A 23,792-nucleotide genomic window follows, 5' to 3' on the forward strand; every position below is an offset into this window, starting at 1 on the left:
TTAATTAGTTTGACCTGCTTATCTTATTTTTAACTTTGAGGCTTGGTAGCAATAAGAAAAAGCAAACACCTTGAGGAAATAGTATATACCATGCAGTAAATACTGAAAATTTTACTTTGCATACACTATCCTATCTCAGGACAATTATTTTCCCAACATCTTTTGCATTTTTTCAAATCAAACTCCTCACTCTTTTGTTACTGAATTCTGGGGAAAAAAGTGCCAGACATTAATATCTTAGCCTGAACTACCAAGACCACGTTTTACTGAGGTTTCTTATTAAAAGTGGCATTTTCATTAAAATCCCCTTCTCTGCTGTGAAAAGGCATGATGATGTATTATCTATTTTGAACAAATGTGCTGCAGAAAGTGCCTAGGAGGCAATAACACAGTTTAAGAAAAAAAAAATTAAATATGATGGCTAGCCAAATGCAATTTACTCATTTGTGTTTTTTGGTGGCAAGTCATATATCTTGTAAAAAGGGATACACCTGAAGCAAGAGTAGAGGAAAAAAGTTTGCAGTTTTACACAAATAGAAATACATCAAAAAGAGTTGCACAAAATTCAGATATTTCAAAATGAAAAACTCCTAAAACAAAATCAAACGAGTATTAGGTGATACCCTATATCTTTCTCTTTTTTTTCAGATAAAAACCTGTTGCCTTTTACCCTTTCGTCCCTGGGGCGTGAAGACTTTCTCGCCTTCTCCCTGAGCCCCAGGAGTGGCTGGGCCTTTGGGCTGCAGGTGAGGGGCAATGCCATGTCACCGTCCTTGAGGGCAGGACTGGGAGCCCGCACGCTGGGTTGGAAGTCTAGTACTGTCAGAGCTAATCTCTCAACTCACCCCCACTCCCCTTCCGTCTCTGGTGCACAGGTCCATTCTCGTCTCTGTTCCTGCCCTGGAACGAGGTTTATCTGTAACACTTTTCTAGATTCCACATACGTATGTTAATATACAGTATTTAGGGGGCTCAGCTTGGTGCTCTCTGATGACGTGGGTGGGGGTGGGAGGGAGGTCCAAGAGGGAGGTCACACGTTATACGCATAGCGCATTCACTTCGTTGTACAGCGGAAACTAACACAAGATTGTAAAGCAATTATACTCCCACTGGAAAAAATACACTACTGCCATCTGCAAGCTTTCTTACCCCATGCCAGTCCTCTCATCTCCTTGTACCTCACTGCATTCAGCTGGAAAAGAAGACTTTGAGGAGTGTGAGTGCAAGTCTAAACCCTCATCTTTCCAGTATAACCCATTCATAGTCTAGTGTCAATCTACTTTCTTCACACTTCAAACACAATAGCCATAACCACCACAAAAAAAAAAAAAGAAAAAAGAAAACACAGTACACGACCTATTCCCCAGCAGCATTCCTTGCTTCCCAGCTCTATGGTGTGTTGCCCTAACTCGTGCCCCTCCCCCACCTCTAAATTCTACTCATTTTCAAAGTCCAGCTATGAAGCGACTGTGTTATAATGCCTTCTGTCCCTGCCATATCCTGTACTGGGCTGGGAATCATCACAGGCTTTGCCAGCTTCTCCCCGTGTGTGATCTGTAACTCACGGAAGCACTTCTCCTTTTCCACCTTTCAGTTCACACAGGTTTTCCCCTCTCTGCTACCTTATAGGATCTCTGAGGGCAGTGCCAAAACAATAGTCGTGATATCTTCCTGGGTACCTATCATACCTGTAGTGGGAACTTAATAATTAATGTTTATTGTGTCCATGAATATAAAAAAGGTTGTCTGTACTATCTTATTCACTAGGAAGATAAGATATAAGATCAGAGTTGTGAAAGCCTTGAGAAAGTAAAATTTTATTGACATGAAAGGGGGTGATGGCTGGAATACTATACAGGCACATATGACAAGGGAATAAAAATCCTAAGGGTTATTCACAACTGACACAATTCTGAAGTGTGGCTTGGCTACTAAAGAAATTCCTGGGCTGTAAGTATAGCTTTACAAGAAATTGAGATAACACGCTTGGAGAACATCGGAAGAAGTAAAAATGCCAAGAAGAACAGCTTTTTCAGAGCTGTCAAGGCATCTTAATTTGTTTTCATGCAAAGAAACCTGTCAAGCTGCCACCATCTTGCCTTCTTGTCATGCAAAGTTTCTATACATTATGTGCCAATTCCACTTTCTGGGTAGCCACAAAAGTTCACCAAAATTTGATAAAGCTGCTGCTGCAAGCCAGTGTGTTACCATATCAGTGCTGAAGTGGTCTATGGTTTGCCACCATCCCCGGAGGGAAGTCAACGGAATCAGAGATGAATCCTGAAATGCTGATGCTAAGCCTCTGCTGGAGGTCTAAGTCAGGGAGAGAAGGTCATGGTAGCCTGGTCGAGGCATCATCTCTTGGGGTCATCCATCATTTCATGAAAAGAATTCATGACTTAAGTCTGGGACTCCAAAGGATAAGCACCCCAGACCTTGCTCCTTCAAATGTGGCCTGCAGACCCACAGCCTTGGCATCACTCTAGGGTTACTTAGCAATGCAGACTCTCAGGCCACCACCCACATGTAAGAGGTTGCATTTTAAGAAGATCCTAGGTGATTCATACTCATTAGCCTTTGAGAGGCTCCACTTAAAGGCAGAGGATGGCCAAGAAAAAACAAAACAATTTTAGTACTTCATTGTGGTTAGAAAAAAAACAGTATAAATGCAAAATTGCCTATTCAATTATATAAGATATTTTTAATATAAGAATGCTTTTCAAAACTAAGGACAATAAAGCTGTATTAAGATGGAAACGAAGGAGAAAATATACTCTACCCTGAGATATTGCTTGTGATAATCAATGTACTTCATTTCCTTTCCAAAATGTTGTTGTCATCTGAATACAGCATTACTGAAAATATATAAGCACTTGCTCAGAACACCCCAAATTAGTCATTAGGCATGCTGGTTGCCTAGTCCTTTCTAGTCAATTATAGTTAATAGGCATTTATTATACATCATTATAAACCACAGAATTAACCAGTGAATATAGAATATTAATTCCATTGCAATTATATAGAAATATTTAAACTCCTAAGTACAGTATTTTCCATAATATTAGTAAGAACAAAATGGCTTTAGAAAAGTATCCATAAAATTAGTTCTCTACTTTCCTATTTTACTAATGCTAATACCTGTTTTTATTTTTTCCAAATAAAGCTTAAAATAGATTACAGAATCAGGTTTTTCCTCAAACAAAGCAACACTCATAAAAATAAACATATACCAACTTAAAATAAACAAAATGCTTTTTGATGACAATCCAATGACTTATGAACTCACATTATTTATGTTGTTTGGAATTTCAGTTCAAAATTAAATATATTCTGAACTCTTAATTATATTTCAACCTAAGTGAATTTCACCATTCACTAAGATATTGTTATTATTTTAGGTATATATATAAAGATGTAAATATATAATAAAATAATATATAAATTTATACATTATAGTTTCAAATTTATGTGTGGTATTCTCCCATTGAGTATTGTATCTAGTTCATGAGAATCCCTATTAAAAGGTCACAGGTTTAATAAAAGCTAAATATTTTGAATTTTAAAAGCAGTATAAGATTAAAAAAACCAGAATCTTATTGTACTTGAAATATTGCTGATTATATTTAAAGGTGTTTGTGAATATTCTTGTGCATTTGAATGAGTATATTTTAAAAAGATCCAATCTCAGTGCTAACACAGAGGAATCATATTTATTTAGCAACTGACTATGCCGGGCACTACACAAAGCATTAAGAATCCAAACACTGTATGACAGTGTTCATTCTCTTAAGGAATTCAGTTTGGTAGGGAAGAAAGACAGCTAAATTAATGCAATACATGCATTCTGCTTTATGACAGAGGTATTGGACTAGGCATGCCCTTAATGGAGTTTGCTGTCTAAGGACTGGTCTAGAGAAATCAGAAAAGTTGCTTTGGTTAAAATTTCTAGAAGCAAAGCCTGTGCCAGAGATTCTTGAGAAAATGAGCTCTAGAGAAAGTGTTCTCAGGGAAAGGGGAATGGAGAAAGCAGAATAAGAGGGGGATAGCTAGATATGGATGTGGTCTCATCTGAAGAAAAGTTTCAGCCTGGTCTCAGAGGAGGCTCTCACATTGGTTCCCACAGAAGCAAGGGGCTCTGTCAACCAGACGTTGGTAATGAGCTACTAGGGAAGGAAAGAGACGGTGAAAGGTTCTCTCCAGGAGAATTTACAGGACTGGTGATGTTAAGAGTTTATCAGGGGGAAGAAAGAAGACATATTTAGCATAGGAGATAATATAAGGTAGAGATTCAGAAGTATGAAATAATAGTCCCTATATGTAATGATCAAGGGATTTTCAAAAAGTACAGGGAAGAGATATTTTCAACTGACAATTAGCTATTAACTATAGAAATTAGTTCATGTAACGTGGGTAGGTTAAGCCCAGAGGACATACTTTCTGATCATTATCAGTCAATTACATGATAGCACGTCTATACAGTTTGGATGTTCAAGGCAAAATCTATTTCGATTGATACTACTCAGAATCCACAGGAGTATTTCTCAAATGAGATAATGCTTAAAGTGTATTTCTTCTTCTTATCAATTCTATAATGCAGCAATAACTCTGACATCTCTGTAGGTTAAAGTTGTCATCTTCACGGACTTATTTAATTCATCTGAAGCCTTCATATGTGCCAAGCATTACTGCTAAATATGCTTGTATGTGTTTCTGATTTAGCTCATTATGTTTAAACAAAGCCAGATTGTAAAAATAGAAGGTGTGATTCAATTCTCCCTCAGTCTCAATAATAATGGCTGTTATTTTAGGCATGTGCTTACTGTATGTGAGGCATAATACTAAATTCTTTACATTTATTTTCTAATTTAATCACTATAATAACCTTATGAATAGGTACCATAATAAACTCCATTTTATTGAACAAGAAATGGGCTTACAGAAGCCAGTGACTTATCTGATTCCCTCTACCTGGTGTGCAGGTGTGTCTGTTGACCACAATGATACACTATTACCAAGAAACCAGAGGGACCAAAGTTCATGAATTGACCAAAGGCAAACATCTTCAGTATGTTCATTTTTATTCCAGTTGGAAGTTTCATGTTATATTTGACATACCTGTGTATGTTTAAAAATATTTCTTAAATTATTAGACTCTGGCATCTATGAAATAAGGCTATTTTACATTAAAATACCACACAGGTTGTAAAGACAACCTGTTGTAAGGATCAAAAGACATATATACAGAAAACTAGTTAAAAAATCTAGGATCTAGACAAAAATATAATACCAAGACATATGAATATACATATTATTTATCAATTAAAATTACCTACCAGGTCCTCAGAAATTTTCTAATGCCTCTAATTCTTTTGGATCTCTATTCTTTTAGAGATAATAGCCACTGCACTTTAATATTAGAGATAATACCTACTGTACTTTAGTATTAAAATATTAAAGTATGTAAGCTATAAATGTAACAGTTAGCTATTACAATCAAATCCAAAGGGTTTCCCTTTATTGAATAGTTTATTGTCTTATACTGCTACTGATGTGAATCTTTTTTTAAAATCACTTACTGTTATTGACTTCCATAATCCCCAGGCACCATGACTTTTGCCCCTACTTCTCTATTGTAAATTTCATCTAAGTTCTAGAGGCCTTTCTCAGACAAATGTTATAAAGTAGCAGCTTTATGCAGATGCTACTCTTTTGTTTCTGTTCTTTAAAGTAATATTTTAAATTTACTGGTTACAACCAATCAAAATATTCAACTCGTTTTGATTTTCATATGCTGTCAATCATCTCAGTTACAAACTTTACAACTTGCATGTTTTGGAATTGAGAATATTCTCTGTTATATCAACTTACCTAGTAATTTACAAATTCTAAATTTATTGGTATTGTTGAATATTCTCGTCAAAGATGGTTACAAACTAGACGTAAATCATTAACCACATCTGTAATTATTCCTTCAGGATACATTACTAGCTATGGAAGTACAGGGTAAAATAAGTGTACAGAAACCTTTAAGGCCCTTGAGTCACATTTCCAAATTGCTCTTTAAAAGATTGTGCTCTGTGCTATACAGTAGGTCCTTATTAGTGATCTATTTTATGTATAGCAGTGTGTATATGTTAATCCCAGTCTAATTTATCCTGAGACTAACACAACATTATAAATCAGCTTACTCCAATAAAAAAAAATGAGTAAAAGATTGTGCCAATCTGCACTCCAAATATAGTATATAGCATTGCCCTTCTCACTGCATTCTCAACAACGTTCCATAGCATTTATTTTCTGAAGTGCTAAGATAGCTATCTTATCAATCAGACAATTGAAATTCATAAAGATTAAGCTATTGCTCAATGAATAAGTTAGTAGTAGATTTGAAAACAAAACATAGAATTCAGGGTTTAGGTACAGCATAGTACAGCATGACTCAAGTTCTTATATTATACTAATGAGTTCTAATCCCTTCCCTGTGGTTCACTGGAATGTGACTCTGATCTCCTCCTCTATAAAATGGTCATAAAACTATAAATTGTTTTTGAAAATGAATGGATAACACATGTGCAGCATTTAACAAGTGCTTGGCTCACTAATGAAGGCTCATCATTTTATGAAAATTGATATTTATTTTCTCTGAAGATATTAATTTGAAAAGAATTTAACACAAATATTACAGTCAAAATTTCTAAATATGGAAAATTATGTATTGCAACTTGGCATGTACTTCATGATAATAACAGAAAATAAGTAAGTTGCTTCTAAAATAAATGAGCTCTTTCTAGAAAGGATCTTCCCTCCTAGAGCTTCAGTTAAAAATTAGATATTATCTTCAGGACTTAAAAAACATCATCAATTTAGAATAATATAGCAATTAGACAAAATGGTCTCTAGCTCTTTGCTCTCATTTACAGGAAGATAAATATAAGAACAATTTTTTTCTTAATGGTATTGCACTTCATTCTCTTTTACTAAATACTGTCAATTTCCATGCTGAGGGATTATAAAGTAGAGATATTCTAAATGAGATTTTCAAACTAATTAGCCTCCTGTCTGACATACTCAATGACAAGAAAAATAAATAGTACATCATGATTTATTTAAACTCACATAACTGAAATTAATGGTATTACTTCTTGCTGTTTTACCACTGTACAAAGCAACATAATTATATTTGTATTTAAATGCAATTTTTCACATTTTGAACTATTAGCTAATAATGTGATAATAAGGAAATGGTGACCCATGAGAAAGGATATTTTAAAAAACAATCTATGATTTTATATGATTATTTTCCTCTGAGAGAAATTCCACAATTCCTTGCCACATGCCTGTAACTTCATTTAGAAATTACTCATTTGTCCTCACTCTCTTCATTGGTGATGATGATGTATCAATTCATATTCTACTGGGAACTGACTTGTTTTCTTTCTTGTTTTGTTTTGCTTTTTTTCCAGGAAACTCCAAGAACTCTAAGAAACTGACACGTAAATACTCTGGCTGAATTTTTTTTTTTTTTTTTTTAACAACTAATACTATGCATTTGAAATTCTACTGAACAAGGTCAAAGTGCAACCAGGGCCAAGTAACAATCTAACCCTGGCCTCAGGAGTGGTATATATATAAAGTAATCAAAAACAATCCCCCCCCACCCCCCAGCATGCACATGCACACACATTCAATCTTTTGAGAAACACCTGTTCACCTAATTTATGTTGTCAAATCTAGCTATTTTATGATTATAACACCACATGTAGATTTAAAAGGTAAAGTAAAAAGACAATGAGGTTAAGAAAGATCTGACCTGTGCTCCACTCAGTATTTCTCATAGATAAAGAGTGTGGGGAACACAGTATGGTCATAATCACAGTGATTATTATTCTTCACCATGCTTAAAAATGTATGTTGTGAATATATTTAGTGACTTCTCCATCCACATTTTTTTCAATACCTTGAGTGAATTAGACAAAGCGACAGTGGTGAAGTCAGAAATCAACATGTGAAAGTGGTAATTTGAAGTCCTAATTTTCTTAAAGATAAAAGTGGTTGTGGAAGGTACAAATGATATGACTATTCAATCCCCACTACTGAGATGTTTAACTCATACAAAGAAGTTTTCTAGGAACTTAGAAGTGAAAAATAAGTTTATAGTTTATAAACCATAATATGTGGAAACAATTCTATTTCTTTCCTTAATTTTATATTCTTTCAATAATCATTTATTGAGACCCTCCCCATTTTGTACTGTGTACTATGCTAGGCACTTACATTCTTGGAATAAATTACAGTACCAACTTCAAAGAACTTATTGTATAGTGGGAAATTGGGCCTGAAAACAATATTGATTATAATGCATGATGAATACTATCAGATGTTACCAACAATTGAAATAATAGAGAAGAGAAAATAATTCCTTTCTGTATTTTATTAACAAGCACCTCCTTCTAACTCCAATTACTGTGCCCAAGGGAAAACAGTACATAACCCCAAAATAATCCATGAAAAATAATCCTGGCACAACACAAATTTTATGCAAACCATAATGCAGTAATCATCAGAAAAAGCTAATTTTATTATATTGCTTCCATGGTTCAGAGTTGTCTCTCAGAATCTATACCATCCCATGAAATCAAACTAGTAATCTCTCTCCATCTGCCTATAATCTTAAAATGAGATTGGAAGGCATTCAGAAATGCTAATTTGAGGCAAACTTTTTGATTCCACATTGTGCTTTGCTTTCAAATTTAACAACCAGTTAACAAAGATGCATTAAATGCTAACTGCTTACATCAGAGACCTGTCATGGTCATAGCTAGAAAAATGGATAGATAATCCCAAGTAGTTTTACTTCCCCTTTGAAAACTTATAAGTGACATGCTTGATTGTGCTGTTTAATTTTTTTATTCCACTGTGGTTTCTGTTCTGAGCAGATAATATGATTACAGAGACAAAGTACAAATACCTCATATTGCCTGGATAAGGTTATGGCTTAATTTAATTATAGTAATTTACAGCCCCATTGCACAAGGTTGTTAAAAAAAAATGTGCTGCTTGCAATGGGCAGTAGGTTGACACAAACTAACAATGTACATTTAAACTAAACTACCTCATTAAATTTTAGGATGCCATTATTCCTTGTCTTATTATTATTCTAAATACAGTATTGTGGCTTCTATGACTCATACAGAGCAGTTCATGACAGAATTAATTTTGATGCACATGGCATTAGTCATACTTTTCTTTCAATTTAAGTGATGTACAGTGCCACATATATGGTTGTCAGGTTACTTAAGGAAATTTCCAGGGTATTAGCTGACACTGTCATTAACACCAAGAATATAAACAAACATCACTGTGACTAACTCTTGGAAGATGGGAAAACAGAATTCCATGAAAGGTGTCACAATGAAAGGAGAGAGATCTAGACTTAGTAAGAGGTCTTATGTTGGCACATTCTGAATTTCCTCTGTGGCCTTGGTCAAGTACACTTTCTGGGACAGATATTCTCTTGAGCTCTCTCTTTGTCTTAATACTCCAAGACACCATAAAGGCATAAATGTCTTATAAAAAAACATTCCTCTGTTTGCTTCTAAATATGAAGTGGAAACATAAAGGCAAGAAGAGCCTTATCTCCAATATACAAGAATACTGCAATTTCCCTTTTATCAGAAGGTATATTAAATCTAACAACTACAACAAGTGTTGGCAAATAAGCAAATCCAACTGTTCAAATAGATATTCCTCATGGACTTGCCACATGGTCTGCAATTCTCATATTAGTCACTCCTTTGAAATCCCTTGTTAAAAGGTCATGCCATTTGGGAAGATTAATATATTAAAATTCTTAGTAAATTAAACAGGTGGAATTTTAAGAGTGGACATATTTTCATACTTGAGAAATTTTCTCAAAGGAGGATTTTCTTGAGCCAAATATCTGAATCAATAATCAGATAAAGGTTACTCTAATAAGGCAGGAATACCATCTTTCTTCCATTTTATTTTGTTTTTCCTGCAGTGAGTGGACCTTAGTAAACAAGAAGACTATCATCTGCTAGAGTAGAGACCTTGAGTGAACAGAATCTTTGGAAGCAGATCATCTAAATATATCAAGAATGTAAGTGAGAAGTTTAGATACTTCTGGACGCATGGGCAAATAAAATTGTTTGTGAGTGGGAAGGGATATTAATTTTCTATGATGATTTATCAAATACTTTAACATTGAAATTTTAAATTCCAAAGTTATGATAAGAAACACTGCTTGAAAGGTACTTGGGGGGACCCCATAAACCCGCTCATGGTTCCTTTGATTCCAGTCTTGAGCAGATTTCATGCATAACCTAGCAAAGACATCTATCATATTGGGAAATCATACACTTAAAACCACTATCTTACTTAAATTAAATTATCATAGAGGTCAGAAAAAAGATTTGTGAAGAAATACACATAGGATTAATAAAATGTAGTTTTGGATGGTGGACAAAGCAAGAGTTGGGCTTGAAGGTCACATCCAATGAGGTATCCCAGTTGGTTCTCTGAGGAACTAAGAAACAGCATAAAGAGGATGGGGATATGAGGAAACAGGAAAGGTGATCAAACTAAGAATAAATTGTTGTTTTACACATTCTATAAAGGATAGGTTCTCAAATCCCTTCAAAAGTGTTTACTGATTATAGTAATAAAAAGCAGCAAAAATTCCTAGAATGTTAGACAAAATTAACAATGGACCACACTTAACCTATAGATTTGTTGCTCATGACATTGTATTGCCTGGCTTTAAAAAATGTTATTTTAGTATAAAGCAGTAGAGAGAATTGGTAAAGCTAAGATCAATATATGACTATACAGTATTCCGGCCTGGAGAATTCCATGGACTGTATAGTCCATGGGGGTGAAAAGAGTCGGACATGACTGAGTGACTTTCACTTACACAGGAGAAGAGCAAATAAATGTGAAAAAGGTTGTTACTAAAAACAAACAAAACAAGATACATTGCACATATTCAAAATAAAAGAGTAATAAGAGGTGTTTTTTTTTTTTTTTCAGTATTTCTGTCTTCGAGACATTTATCCACTTCCCATTTCTACTTCTACTTCATAAACTATCTTTTTTATTATACCAAATATTTCACAAATGAGTTCCTATGAAATCCTGCTGTTGTGACATTCCAATGTTGAGGAGACAAACTTCATATTTCTTTCCGCTGACTAGCAAAATCATTTTGGGAAATATTCAGCACGCTTCCTATGTTTCAATCTATTTCATTTTATTTTATTGAAGTCCTTACTCTCTTATTACTTTCTATTCCTTCTAACACGTAAGGGATGAGTGCAAAAAGCCCTGGGTTAAGAGCTAACATAAAGAATGAAAATAGAAACTCAGCAATCTGTAGTGGCAGCATGTTTAAGAAGAAGGTGGGTCAGGCACAATAACTAAGACAAAACTCTTCCACTCAGCTTTATGAAAGAAATCCATATGCCTAAAACTTAAGAGACAGAGTTATCATCCAAGTAATTATACCTCTTATGAGTCTTCATAGCATCAACCTGCTGCTGCTAAGTCACTTCAGTCATGTCCGACTCTGTGAGACCCCATAGACGGCAGCCCATCAGGCTCCCCCGTCCCTGGGATTCTCCAGGCAAGAACACTGGAGTGGGTTGCCATTTCCTTCTCCAATGCATGAAAGTGAAAAGTGAAAGTGAAGTTGCTCAGTCGTGTCTGACTCTTAGCGACCCCATGGACTGCAGCCCACCAGGCTCCTCCGTCCATGGGATTTTCCAGGCAAGAGTATTGGAGTGGGGTGCCATTGTTGCCTGCAAAACTTGTAGCACACCAGATCATAAAGAAGGAGACTTGACCTTGACTTGAAGATACGGTTTGCCCAAATACCTCACTCTATAGATGGGGATTTGAGTTGCCAACCTGCACACAGGCAGGGCTTTACTAGAGGAGGGCTCAGGCAAAAGCAAACTTAGATCACAGGCTGGAAGGTCACTGGAGGGAACCCCAAAAAGCATACTCAACCGTCACTACTTTGATGAGGCTAGTAGGAGATGTAACACTTACGAGAAATAAAATGTATAATACCAGGACAAAGGAACCTTCATTCCTTATAATACATGAAGGTCCTCACTTCTCTTTGGTTGAGAAGCATAGGGAAGAGGGGGAGGATGGAGTCTGTTCATGCTAACTACTTATCACTTGTTGGTAAAATGGGTAATGGAATCTGGTGCAGGGCAGTGGTCCTCAAACTTTAAGGAAGCGTCTGAATCACTTGCATTAAACATAGATTTCTGATTCAGTAGATCCAAAGTGCAACCTGAGAATATGTATTTCTAACAAGTTTCTAAGAGATGCTGCTGCTGGTCTCCCGATCATACTTTGAGAGTTACTGTTTTAGGGAATGGCAAGAACCAGAGTGAGAACAGCTTAATGCTTAGCAGAGCCATTTCTGATGCCCAGCTCAAGTCATGAGTAATGGTTGAAACAGATTTCCTAAGCCCTGGGGCTGATGTATGTTAGCCAGGAGGCATAGGCATCTTTTGATTATGTACTTGTTCAGAAGGAGCTCCTTTTTATATGTACACAAGGTACTTTCTATGCTGCCAGGAGTCTTGCTGAAAACAATATAAGCACTCTTATTTAGGGCATTGTTATATGCTGGGCTCCCTGCTTGAAGACATACACAGAGCCTATGTCAACATGTATGTATACATTCATATATGCTAATGTATTCATAGACACACCTGTGTATATTTATTCATGTATGTATCAGGTACATATGTATATATGTGTGTTCTTATCCCTGTACAACCCTGCCTTGGAGGATTTTTATATGTCCATATAAGTGTGTGTACACATATGTACAGGCATATCTCAGAGATATTGAAGATTCAATTCCTGACCATTGCAATAAAGTAAATATCACAATAAAGTAAGTCACACAAATTTTTTTTGTTTCCCAGTCATAAAAAGTTATGTTTAACCATGGACAAATGAAAAGGTAATTGACTGAATGTAAGAAAATATTTGCAAATGATATGGCTAATAAAGTGTTTATATCCATAATATATAAAATAGCTCATACAACTTAATATAAAAAATTGGGTAAAAGAGCTGAATAGACATCTTCCGAAGAAGATATACAGATGGCCAATAGGCATATGAAAAGGTACTCAACATGACTAATCATCAGAGAGATGCAAATCAGAACTCCAGTGAGATGTCACCGCACACTTGTCAGAATGGCAAGGATGTAAAGAAGAGGGAACCCTTGGACACTGTTGGTGGGAATGTAAATTGGTGCAGCCAATGGGAAACTGTATGTAGGTTCCTCTGAAAACAAAGAAACAAAACAAATATATGATCCCATAATCCCACTCCTGGTATACAGACAAAGAAAGTGAAACACTAACTTGAAAACATACATGTACTCCAGTGTTCATAGCAGCATTATTTACAATAGCCAAGATACGGAAGCAACCTAGTCCATCGACTGATGAATGGAAAGAAGATGTGGTATAGATGTACAATGGAATAGTACTCAGCCTCAAAAAAGGATGAAATTCTGCCAATATGAATGAATCTAGAGGCTATTATGCTCAGCAAAATAAGTCAGATAGAAAAAGACAGTACTAAATGTTATCACATATATTTGGATTCTAAAAAAAATGAGTATAACAAAAACAAACTCACAGATATAGAGAACAAACTAGTGGTTACAAGTGGGAACAGGGAAGGGAGAAGGATAGGAGAAGAAGAGGTACAAACTACTGTGTAAAAAATAAATAAGTTGTAAGGATATATAGGGGCTTCCCGGTGCTGCTCGTGGTAAAGAACTCACCTGCCAATGCAGGAGACATAAGAGACATGGGTTTGATCCCTGGGTTGGGAAGATCCCTTGGAGAAGGAAATGGCAACCCACTCCAGTATTCTTACCTGGAGAATCCCATAGACAGAGGAGTCTTATGGGCTACAATCCATGGGGGTCTCACAAGAGTCAGACAAGGATATATTGTACAGCATGAGGAAATACAACCATTATTTTATAATACCTTTAAATGGAGTATAATCAACAAAATATTGCAGCACTATGTTGTATACTTGAAACCAATTGAATATTGTAGGTCAAATATATGTCAATAAAAATAAAAGCTATGTTTACATAGTACTGTATTCTATTAAGTATAAAATAGCATTAAGTCTAAAAAAGTACATAACTTAAACAAAAAATACTTTATTGCTAAAAAATGCTAACCATCCTCTGACAATGCCAGGTTTTCACAGACTTCCAATCTGCAAAAGTGGAAATATCTGTGAAGCACAATACAGCAAAGTATGCCTGTAACCTGTTATCTCACAAAAATCTTCCTTGGAGATTTTATACTCTATTTTACAAATAAAGGGAATGAAAGTTTGGAGTCAGAAGTTAATCTCCAGAGTTGCCCAACAAGTATAAGAAAGCAATGGAATTCTGACCCAAGTCTTTGACTGCCACAAAACCTCTTTTCTTATTACCATCTAGTGAAAGTCGCTCAGTCGTGTCTGACTCTTTGCAACCCCATGGGTAGCCTGCCAGGCTCCTCTGTCCATGGAATTCTCCATGCCAGAGTACAGGAGTGGATAGCTGTTCCCTTCTCCAGGGGATCTTCCCAATCCAGGGACTGAACCCAGGTCTCCTGCATTGCAGGTGGATTCTTTATCATCTGAGCCACCAGGAAAGCCCTACTACTGTCTAAGGTAGTATGACATAAATTCTTAAAATGTCCTATATTCCTAAGGAGACTGAATCTCAGAGCCATCCTACGTGTGTGTGCTCAGTCACTCAATCATGTCAGACTCTTTGTGACCCCATGGGCCATAGTTCACCAGGCTCCTCTGTCCATGGGATTTTCCCAGCAAGAATACTCGAATGGGTTGCCATTTCCTCCTCTAGGGCATCTTCCAGCCCCAGGGATCAAACTCGTGTCTCCCACATCTCCTGTTGTGGCAGGAGGATTCTTTACCAGTGAGCCACCAGTAATTTGTCTTTTCCAACTCTATTGGGGATTGGAAGCCCAGAAATTCTGATTGAAACATAGAGACAACAATAATAAAAAATAGTAAATAATTTTTCTGATTATAGTAGATAACGACTTAGGAACAAACTTGTAATCCTGGATCACCTAAGAGTTTTAGGGTTTCACTAATTCCATATATAGAAGTGTTAAATCACTCAGTTGTGTCCAACTCTGTGTCACCAAGGACTATAGCCCACCAGGCTCCTCTGTTCATGGAATTCTCCAGGCAAGAATACTGGAGTGGGTTGCCATTACTTTCTCATGTTCCCCTTGAATTTGGTTGGTTGACTTTTCTCCTTGAATTAGTTTGGACTTATCTGTATTCCATAAATGTAGTTAAGTAAAAAGATTCCATTTGATGTCTGCTTCAAAACGTAAGTTCATAGAATTCTTGGTACTTAGGATAAACTTCGTTTAGAAGCATAGACCATAAATATTATAGATGAAAGGAATCCTTGAAATAATCCCAATTAAAGGTTCCTGCACTGTGAGTTCATGAAACTAATGGGTTCCTGAGGGTCCCAAAGTGGTTTCTAGGATACACAGCATCTTTTTGAAATGAAATTATTTCTGACTATGTTGATTTCTCTGAGTAGCTATTCCATAACTTTCTGAGTTAGCCATGATCTAATGATTTTAGAAACATGTATCAGTCTAACTACCTTTAAAAAAAAAAAAAAAAGGAAATGTAACCAGAGCTGTCACTTAGGTAGTTGGGAAGTGCACTTAGGCTCAGTGTTTCTAGATTGGTCCTCTTGACATATCTTATGTTGACTTCCTATGCTAAGCCCTTGAGCTATTGAAGATTTCATCACAGAGTGCTGGGAAATTGTCTATAATCTTAACCACTATTTTGAGTTTTTCTAAACATGGCTGCGAAGAGTTGACTCATTGGAAAAGACTCTGATGCTGGGAGGGATTGAGGGCAGAAGGAGAAGGGGACGACAGAGGATGAGATGGCTGGATGGCATCACTGACTCAATGGATGTGAGTCTGGGTGAACTCCGGGAGTTGGTGATGGACAGGGAGGCCTGGCGTGCTGCTATTCATGGGGTCGCAAAGAGTCGGACATGACTGAGCAACTGATCTTATCTGATCTGATTGGTTATAAAATTTTAAAAAGCCACCTTATCTCATTTTAAGTAATCTATATACAGTATTATTTATAATATTTAATATGATAATTTATTTGTAACACTTCATTTTATATTTTTGCTACTATATACAGTTTTCATTTCCTTAGAGATTCTAAAATTCAAGATTCTCATGCAGTTTCCAGTTCTGCCTTTATATAGATTAAAATCCAATTTTATAAACTACAATGGAAATAGAAGATATATTGTTATTCATAATTTATCTTATTACTCATATTTATTTATTGTCCTTTCTCTATTGCATGACATTTTTTCCAATTCTGAGTATAGACTAAACAGGTTCCTTTTTTTTTTCTTTTTCTGGGTCTGAATTAGAAAGTCAAAAGTTTAAAATATATTTACCTTCATTTAAATTGGAAATATAAGTGCTAAGAAATATAAGTCTTAATGCTCAGAGTTGGAAAGATAAGCTGTAATGCTATTTTCACCCTATTTTCTGACTTGATTTGCTCTATTACCTGCACTTACTGTTTTGTGACTCAATTCCCACATTTCTTGGATGTGATTATCTCTTAGTGAAATGCATATGACATATAGATGCAAAACACATTTTCTTTCCTTTTATTCTTTCATGGCTATGGCACATAAAGTGATGTTGGCGAAAATAAAATTCACATGATCAAAACTTGACAGATTCACTGCAGTAGAGGCATTTTACGATAAAGCAGTTATGATTTATGCTTTGTTAGTCTGACTGGTATTACAGTTTACATACGGTGTGTCTTATACAGAGTAGCTGATTACCACTGTTATTAGCAGGAATATTTTAAACATAAATAACATAAAGGGAAATTGATGCCATATAAAACTATTTGATCATATACCACCCACACATATTTTCAATGGAGTCAAATATTATATCAAAATCACACATCTTTCTTAGTAATTATGAATCATAGAAGCCAGTCTTATTTTTCTTAAACAGGATCACAAAATAAAATCAGTTCTGTGATGGCAACTGTTACTTTCCCTATTCTTTGCTTAAATAAAGAATTAAAAAGATTCTGTCAAAAGTTCCACCTGTCAGAATGTAAAACTCCCAGGGATTCACTAGTCCACACAAACACAAAGATGGAGGAGCACGACCCATGTGGTTTACACTTTGGTATAGTGTATGTTTGTGTTTTCAAAGGCAGTTGGACATGCTCCGAGAAATTGTACATTTTAGACATCGTATTGTTATTAAATTATGAAGGAATTTTACTGCACACTTTAGAAAATATATCGGACCAAAACTGTTTTGAGAATCAAAAACAAATCATTTAAACTAATGACATCTATTATGAGATGTCAACCATAATCAGTTTCAATTAGACTCCCAAAGAATGTCAGAGTGGCTCAGTCCTTGAAGGAATTGCTATGGTTAAAGATCTGTCTGCATGCTCATTATAAGTTTAATTTTTGAAAGGTTTATAACTCAGCCAGTTTAATTTGCTTTGGGAAGAGACTTAGCACTCTGCTTTCTAACCCAGATATATTTTTGAGGGTTTAAAGTGTATATATTTAAATTGCTTTGGCTTTTCAGTTATGTGAACTTTTCTTTATTATTGTCTCCCTAACAAACATTTTTCACTTTTCACTTTCATGCATTGGAGAAGGAAATGGCAACCCACTCCAGTGTTCTTGCCTGGAGAATCCCAGGGATGGGGGAGCCTAGTGGGCTGCCGTCTATGGGGTCGCACAGAGTCGGACACGACTGATGTGACTTAGCAGCAGCAACAAACATTTTTAGATTTTTATACCTAATCATTCCCCATAAAAATTTTAATCCCACTGATATCCTTACATCTGTATCTGTACTAAAGCTCTTTGGAAGGCCTTGAACACATATCATAACTAATCTTTTAAAATTCTTACCTCAATAAACCAATTTTTGCTGTCTTGAGAGAAAACTGCAACCCCACTGAGACATGCATGATCTATAGCAACACTATCGATCTTTGGAGATCCACAGATTTCAAGATTTCTTTATTTATCAATGAACACATAAAGGAATTTCTTAAAGTCAGAATAAATTCTAAAAGAATGAAGTTCACTTATCATCTGCTTTGATATAAAATGACCTGGTAATAACCTTTCAAAATAATTCTTCACTAAATCTTTCAAATAGGTAGGACACACTTCTGTACCTACCTTTCAATACAGATTAAAAAGTCTGGATGAAAGATTTGGAAAATAGAATTTAGAACAATTAACTTATTAGCAGCTGATTAAGATAATACTGTCAGAGATTTAAATGAATTAAAATTTTTACTTGATATTGGCAGATGCAATTGAATTACTCTAAACAGGAATTTGACAAATTGATATCTAATACAGTAGGAGATAAAAATATCTGCATTTATAGAATAAAACAATTTTAGAGCAGGAAGAGAACTGTGGTCCATTCTTTCCTGATACTTTTACAATGCTGTAGAATCTGAGAGCCAAGTGTATTATCAGAGTCATATAATGCCAGCTCAAGCCTGGGAGTAAGATTTTCTTCTTCACAGCCCTGAGTACTTGTCATAATTCTTAAGATAATGTCTTTCCTTTGGAATGTCCCACTGTATAAAAATTTGATATCTCTAACTTTCCAGGAAATAAATCACTTATAAACAGTGTTCTTCTACATGTCTAGTGTCACTTCCAACAAGAGTTTATAAGCTTCTGTGAACTCTCTTTGGATTGCACAATCTCTTCTTTGACATATATAAGTCATACTAAATGATCGTTGTATTGAGTTCAATATTCGGTTGATCAGTTCAGTTGACCAATTCAATTGATCATTGACTCAATATTCAAAAAACTAAGATGATAACACCTGGTCCCATCACTTCATAGCAAATAGAAAACAATAGCAACAGTGACAGACTTTATTTTCCTGGGCACCAAAATCACTGCAAATGGTGACTGCAGCCATGAAATTAAGAGACACTTGCTCCTTGGAAGAAAAGCTATTACCAACCTAGACAGCATATTAAAAAGCAGAGAAATTGCTTTGCCAACAAAGATCCATCTAGTCAAAGCTGTGGTTTTTCCAGTAGTCATGTACAGATGTGAGAGTTGGACCATAAAGAAAGCTGAGCACTGAAGAATTGATGCTTTTGAACTGTGGTGTTGGAGAAGACTCTTGGGAGTCCCTTGGACTGCAAGGAGATCAAACCAATTAATCCTAAAGGCAATCAGTTCTGAATATTCATTGGAAGGACGGATGCTGAAGCTGAAGCTCCAATACTTTGGCTACCTGATGCGAAGAACTGACTGATTGGAAAAGACCCTAATGCTAGGAAAAATTGAAGGCAGGAGGAGAAGGGAATGACAGAGGATGAGATGGTTGCATGGCATCACCAACTCGATGGACATGAGTTTGAGCAAGCTCTGGGAGTTGGTGATAGACAGGGAAGCCTGACATGCTGCAGTCCTTGGGGTTGCAAAGAGTTGGATACGACTGAGAGAGTGAACTGAACTGAATTGATCATTTATAAGGCAACTTAAAGCTTCCTTCTTGTGAAAGTTACTAGATTTCAGAAATTTGTTATTGAGAATGATTTCATACAGTCTAGGGAAATTGCAGACATTAGGTTTCTATCAGCAAATCAATGATAATAAGTAGAATAATTTCAAAGGAATTTTAGGAATAAAAATATCTTTAGAGATGACTTCTCAAAGCAAATTCAAGTGGAGAAACTTAAGGTCCTACTTCTAGTAAAGCTGATGCTAAAAACAAGCTATTGATGATGATGATGGTACCTCAACTTCTTAGAAATAAAGCAAGTCTAGAATTGCATTTTTAGTTATAAAATACTATAAAATTTAATAATCATCAAGAAAAGTAAAGATATGAAAGGTCAAATACTTGTACATAATCTGAATAATACCTGCTCCTTTACATTTCACATACTCTTTTCACATACTGTAGGCTTCTTCTAATGTACTTGGAAACCTACGAATCAAGGTCTGAAGGTGCTGTAACAGTAGCCAATGTTGAACTTTATAGTTTTTTCTCTTTCTAGCTGAAGAGTAAGTTGTAGCTGGCAGTAAGCCATCTGTTCATTAAATATTTTAAACCCTGAAATAAAAGGCATCTCAATATGCTGTGCAGACATTCCAAAAAACAAAACAAAACTTCATTACCACACTTAAACTGAATCAGCATTTAACAAGGTATTAGCAAGGTCTATGCATTGTGATGAACGAACAAAGCAAATGACTTCAAAATGTGAGCAATGGTGCCAGATTCTAAAATGCATTCAAATGCTTTGAGGTTAAAAAACTGTCTTGCTGTATATTGATTTCAGCAAATAAGTGATTCAATACAATTCAATAAAATAAAAAATTTAAAGCTTTTAATTGTTCACCCACTTCCATGCCATGATTTTTGCCACTGACAGAAATCTTTCTGCCATATCACTATATAAAGGATTGCACTGTAGGCGTGCTTTTGCTGAGACAATATGGTAGGGAAAACTCAATGTGATGACCCATCTCATCCCAGAAATTGTTAAGTTCCCATGTGATTTCCTAAAACAAAATTTTTATTTTATAATAGTTTTAAATTTAGCAAAAGGTTGTGAAGACAGTACAAAGAGTTCCTGTATGCCTTACAACCAGTTCCCCTATTATTAACATTTTACATTCAGTTCAGTTCAGTCTCTCAGTTGTGTCCGACTCTTTGCGACCCCATGAATTGCAGCATGCCAGGCCTCCCTGTCCATCACCAACTCCCCAAGTTCACTCAAACTCACTACCATCGAGTCGGTGATGCCATCCAGCCATCTCATCCTCTGTCGTCCCCTTCTCCTCCTGCCCCCAATCCCTCCCAGCATCAGAGTCTTTTCCAATGAGTCAACTCTTCGCATGAGGTGGCCAAAGTATTGGAGTTTCAGCTTTAGCATAATTCTTTCCAAAGAACACCCAGGACTGATCTCCTTTAGAATGGACTGGTTGGATCTCCTTGCAGTCCAAGGGACTCTCAAAAGTCTTCTCCAACACCACAGTTCAAAAGCATCAGTTCTTCGGTGCTTAGCTTTCTTCACGGTCCAACTCTCACATCCATACATGACCACTGGAAAAACCATAGCCTTGACTAGACGGACCTTTGTTGGCAAAGTAATGTACGGTACATTTGACAGAACTACTAAGTACACTTCAATACATCATTATTAATCAGTATCCCTACTTTATTCAGATATCCTTAGTGTTTACCTAATATCCTTTTTCTGTTTCAGGATTGCATGTGGAGGACCACATTATATTTAGTTATCAAATCTCCATATACTCCTCTAGATTATGACAGCTTCTTAGACTTTCCTTGCTTTGGATGACCTTGACAGTTTTGAGGAATACTGGTCAGACAATTTTCATCATTTTGCTCAATTTGTGTTTGTCTATTATTCTTAGGATTCAACTGGGATAATATGTTTTTGGGGAAGAAGACCACAAATGGAAAGCACAATTCTTATCACATCCTATCAAGACTACCTGCTATCAACATGACTAGTGATTTTAACCTTGATCATCTGACTGAGATGGTATTTATAAGTTTCTTCACTGTAAAGATACTTTTCCTCCCATATCCATATTATACTCTGGAAGGAAGTCACTCTGGGTAGTCTCCACTTAAGGAATGGATAGTTATGCTCCACCTTCTGGAAAGCATAGTATCTATAAATGTGATTTGAAATTTTCTGCACAGGAGAGTATTTCTCCAATCTACCTATTAAATAATTTATTTATATTAGTATAGACTCATATTTGAGTTTTAATCCAATACTGTTATTTAATTTTTTCTAAGTTGTTCCAGCTTTGGCCATTTGGAGCTCTTTCTATTGGCTCCTACATTCTTTTGGCATGCCCTCATTGGTGTGTGTGTGTGTGTGTGTGTGCTTTCTTACTTTCTGTACTACCAGATATTCTACACTCATTTTGCATATTCTTTGCTGTAACCCTAGAATCAGTCATTTCAAGGAACCATTGGCTCCTTTTATTTGAGATTGGCATTAAAAAACGATGGGTATGCTGAATGCATCATCTAGTTTTTATTTGATAAATATAGTGAGGTTTGTCAAACAACATTGTTTTCTGGTCTATTAGTATAACTAATACTAAGACAAATACTCTTCTTTTAAAAGCCATTTCCTTATACCTGTTAATATAGAATATACTCGACCTGTAAACACTTTAGGAAACAGCTTTCTGTGCTTTATTTAAGAGGAGGACAATCATTGTGAGATGAGCATAATATTTACTGATATAAGAGGAAACTTGCTGCTTGGGTTAGAATTGTCCTTCTCACCTTTCACCCGTGTTAGCAGATAATAGGCTTTGTGCTCATCGCCTCAAGGGAGAAACTGTGGCAGAGCAGAACCCAAAATAACTTGCTAGTCTCCCTGGGTTTGTGTTCAAAGCACTGAAGACCTTTGTAAAAAGATAATTATTGACATTTTCAAGGCGTTTTGACCAGATCATGAAAGAAAACCGTGGAATTCTCTCCCAAACATCCAAAGAGGATGAGAGTGAGATAGAGACAAAAGCCAGAGAAAAGTATTTTAGAGGATTAGGCAGAGGTAGTGCTACTGGGGAAGTGCCAGACAGGTAATTTGAGGCAGACAGGATCACATGCATCTGGCAAAAGATTCTTGGCTCTCACAGGCAGTACCAAGTAGCAGAAAACTAACAGGCCCCCAGAAGTGATGAAATAGACATGTCATGGCTAACCTGCATGGGCCATTCATCAGAGCAGATGGCCCAACTTCCTCCTCTTCCTCAGTATCCTGACACCGTGGAAGACATTGGGGACACAGCAGAAACCTGGTGTGGGCCCTTAAAGGGAGGTTCAGAGTTAAAACACTAAGTTGGGCTTTGGAACACTAAGGCATATTTCTAGTTCATTTGCCTTTGTGGACAAAGACTTATACCCACAGTAGCTCTTATATTCTCCTTACTTTGATTAAGGATTAGAGCAAATCTATCACCCCTTGAAAGAGATTTATAAGGGATGCTTTTTAAGTACTTGGGATATTTGACAGAAAGAATTAGTGCAGAGTGGTACAGCTTTTCCTTAAGATTATTTAATTTTGGTTGGAAGTCTGAGACCCAATATTAATAAAGTGCTTCCAGCCCAAAGGGTGACACAGATTAAGAAGGTTGAGTATGTGGTTAAAAACAGATTTTTATGTTTTTGATGTTGTCAAAATAACTGCCATGAATAGAAGGCTGCCTAAATTTATATCTGGGGCTCACTGTTTTCAGGAGATATTGTTTCAGGACCTCTGGTTGTCTGCATTTCAATGTCATGTGTGTGAAAGAAGGAAAACAGGGGTACAAATAGTCTCCACTTCATTGTATTAAGTGGAGTGAGTTCCTATTTGCAAACAGGTTGGAATATAGTAAGCAAGATATAAGTGATCCCTGAATAAAGATAAGTTACTTGAGCTACATAATTAGGTGCCGTCTTCATATATACTTCCTCTGTTAGCACAGTGCATGTAACATCGTTTAAAAAAGGAGATCTCTCTGAACAATTTAAAGTTCTAACACTGACTAATACCTAACTGGTTTCTAAACTTTATATCTGAGAATTTTGATTATATTT

General features: G+C 36.0%; 1 protein-coding gene and 1 long non-coding RNA gene across 3 annotated transcripts in view; one reads left to right on the forward strand and one right to left on the reverse strand.

Annotated features, from left to right (window-relative positions):
* The window catches only part of NKAIN2 (sodium/potassium transporting ATPase interacting 2), a 1,181,035-nt gene that overhangs the window by 381,172 nt on the left and 776,071 nt on the right, over window positions 1-23,792 (reverse strand). The gene's annotated exons all lie outside the window — the stretch shown is intronic.
* On the forward strand, window positions 659-22,361 carry LOC104969509 (uncharacterized). The gene is made up of 4 exons (XR_808674.4): window positions 659-746; window positions 7,464-7,493; window positions 10,022-10,120; window positions 21,599-22,361. It is a non-coding gene; the product is annotated as an uncharacterized lncRNA (long non-coding RNA).

Source organism: Bos taurus, chromosome 9, assembly GCF_002263795.3.
Source record: "Bos taurus isolate L1 Dominette 01449 registration number 42190680 breed Hereford chromosome 9, ARS-UCD2.0, whole genome shotgun sequence".
NCBI classification, from domain to species: Eukaryota; Metazoa; Chordata; class Mammalia; order Artiodactyla; family Bovidae; genus Bos; species Bos taurus.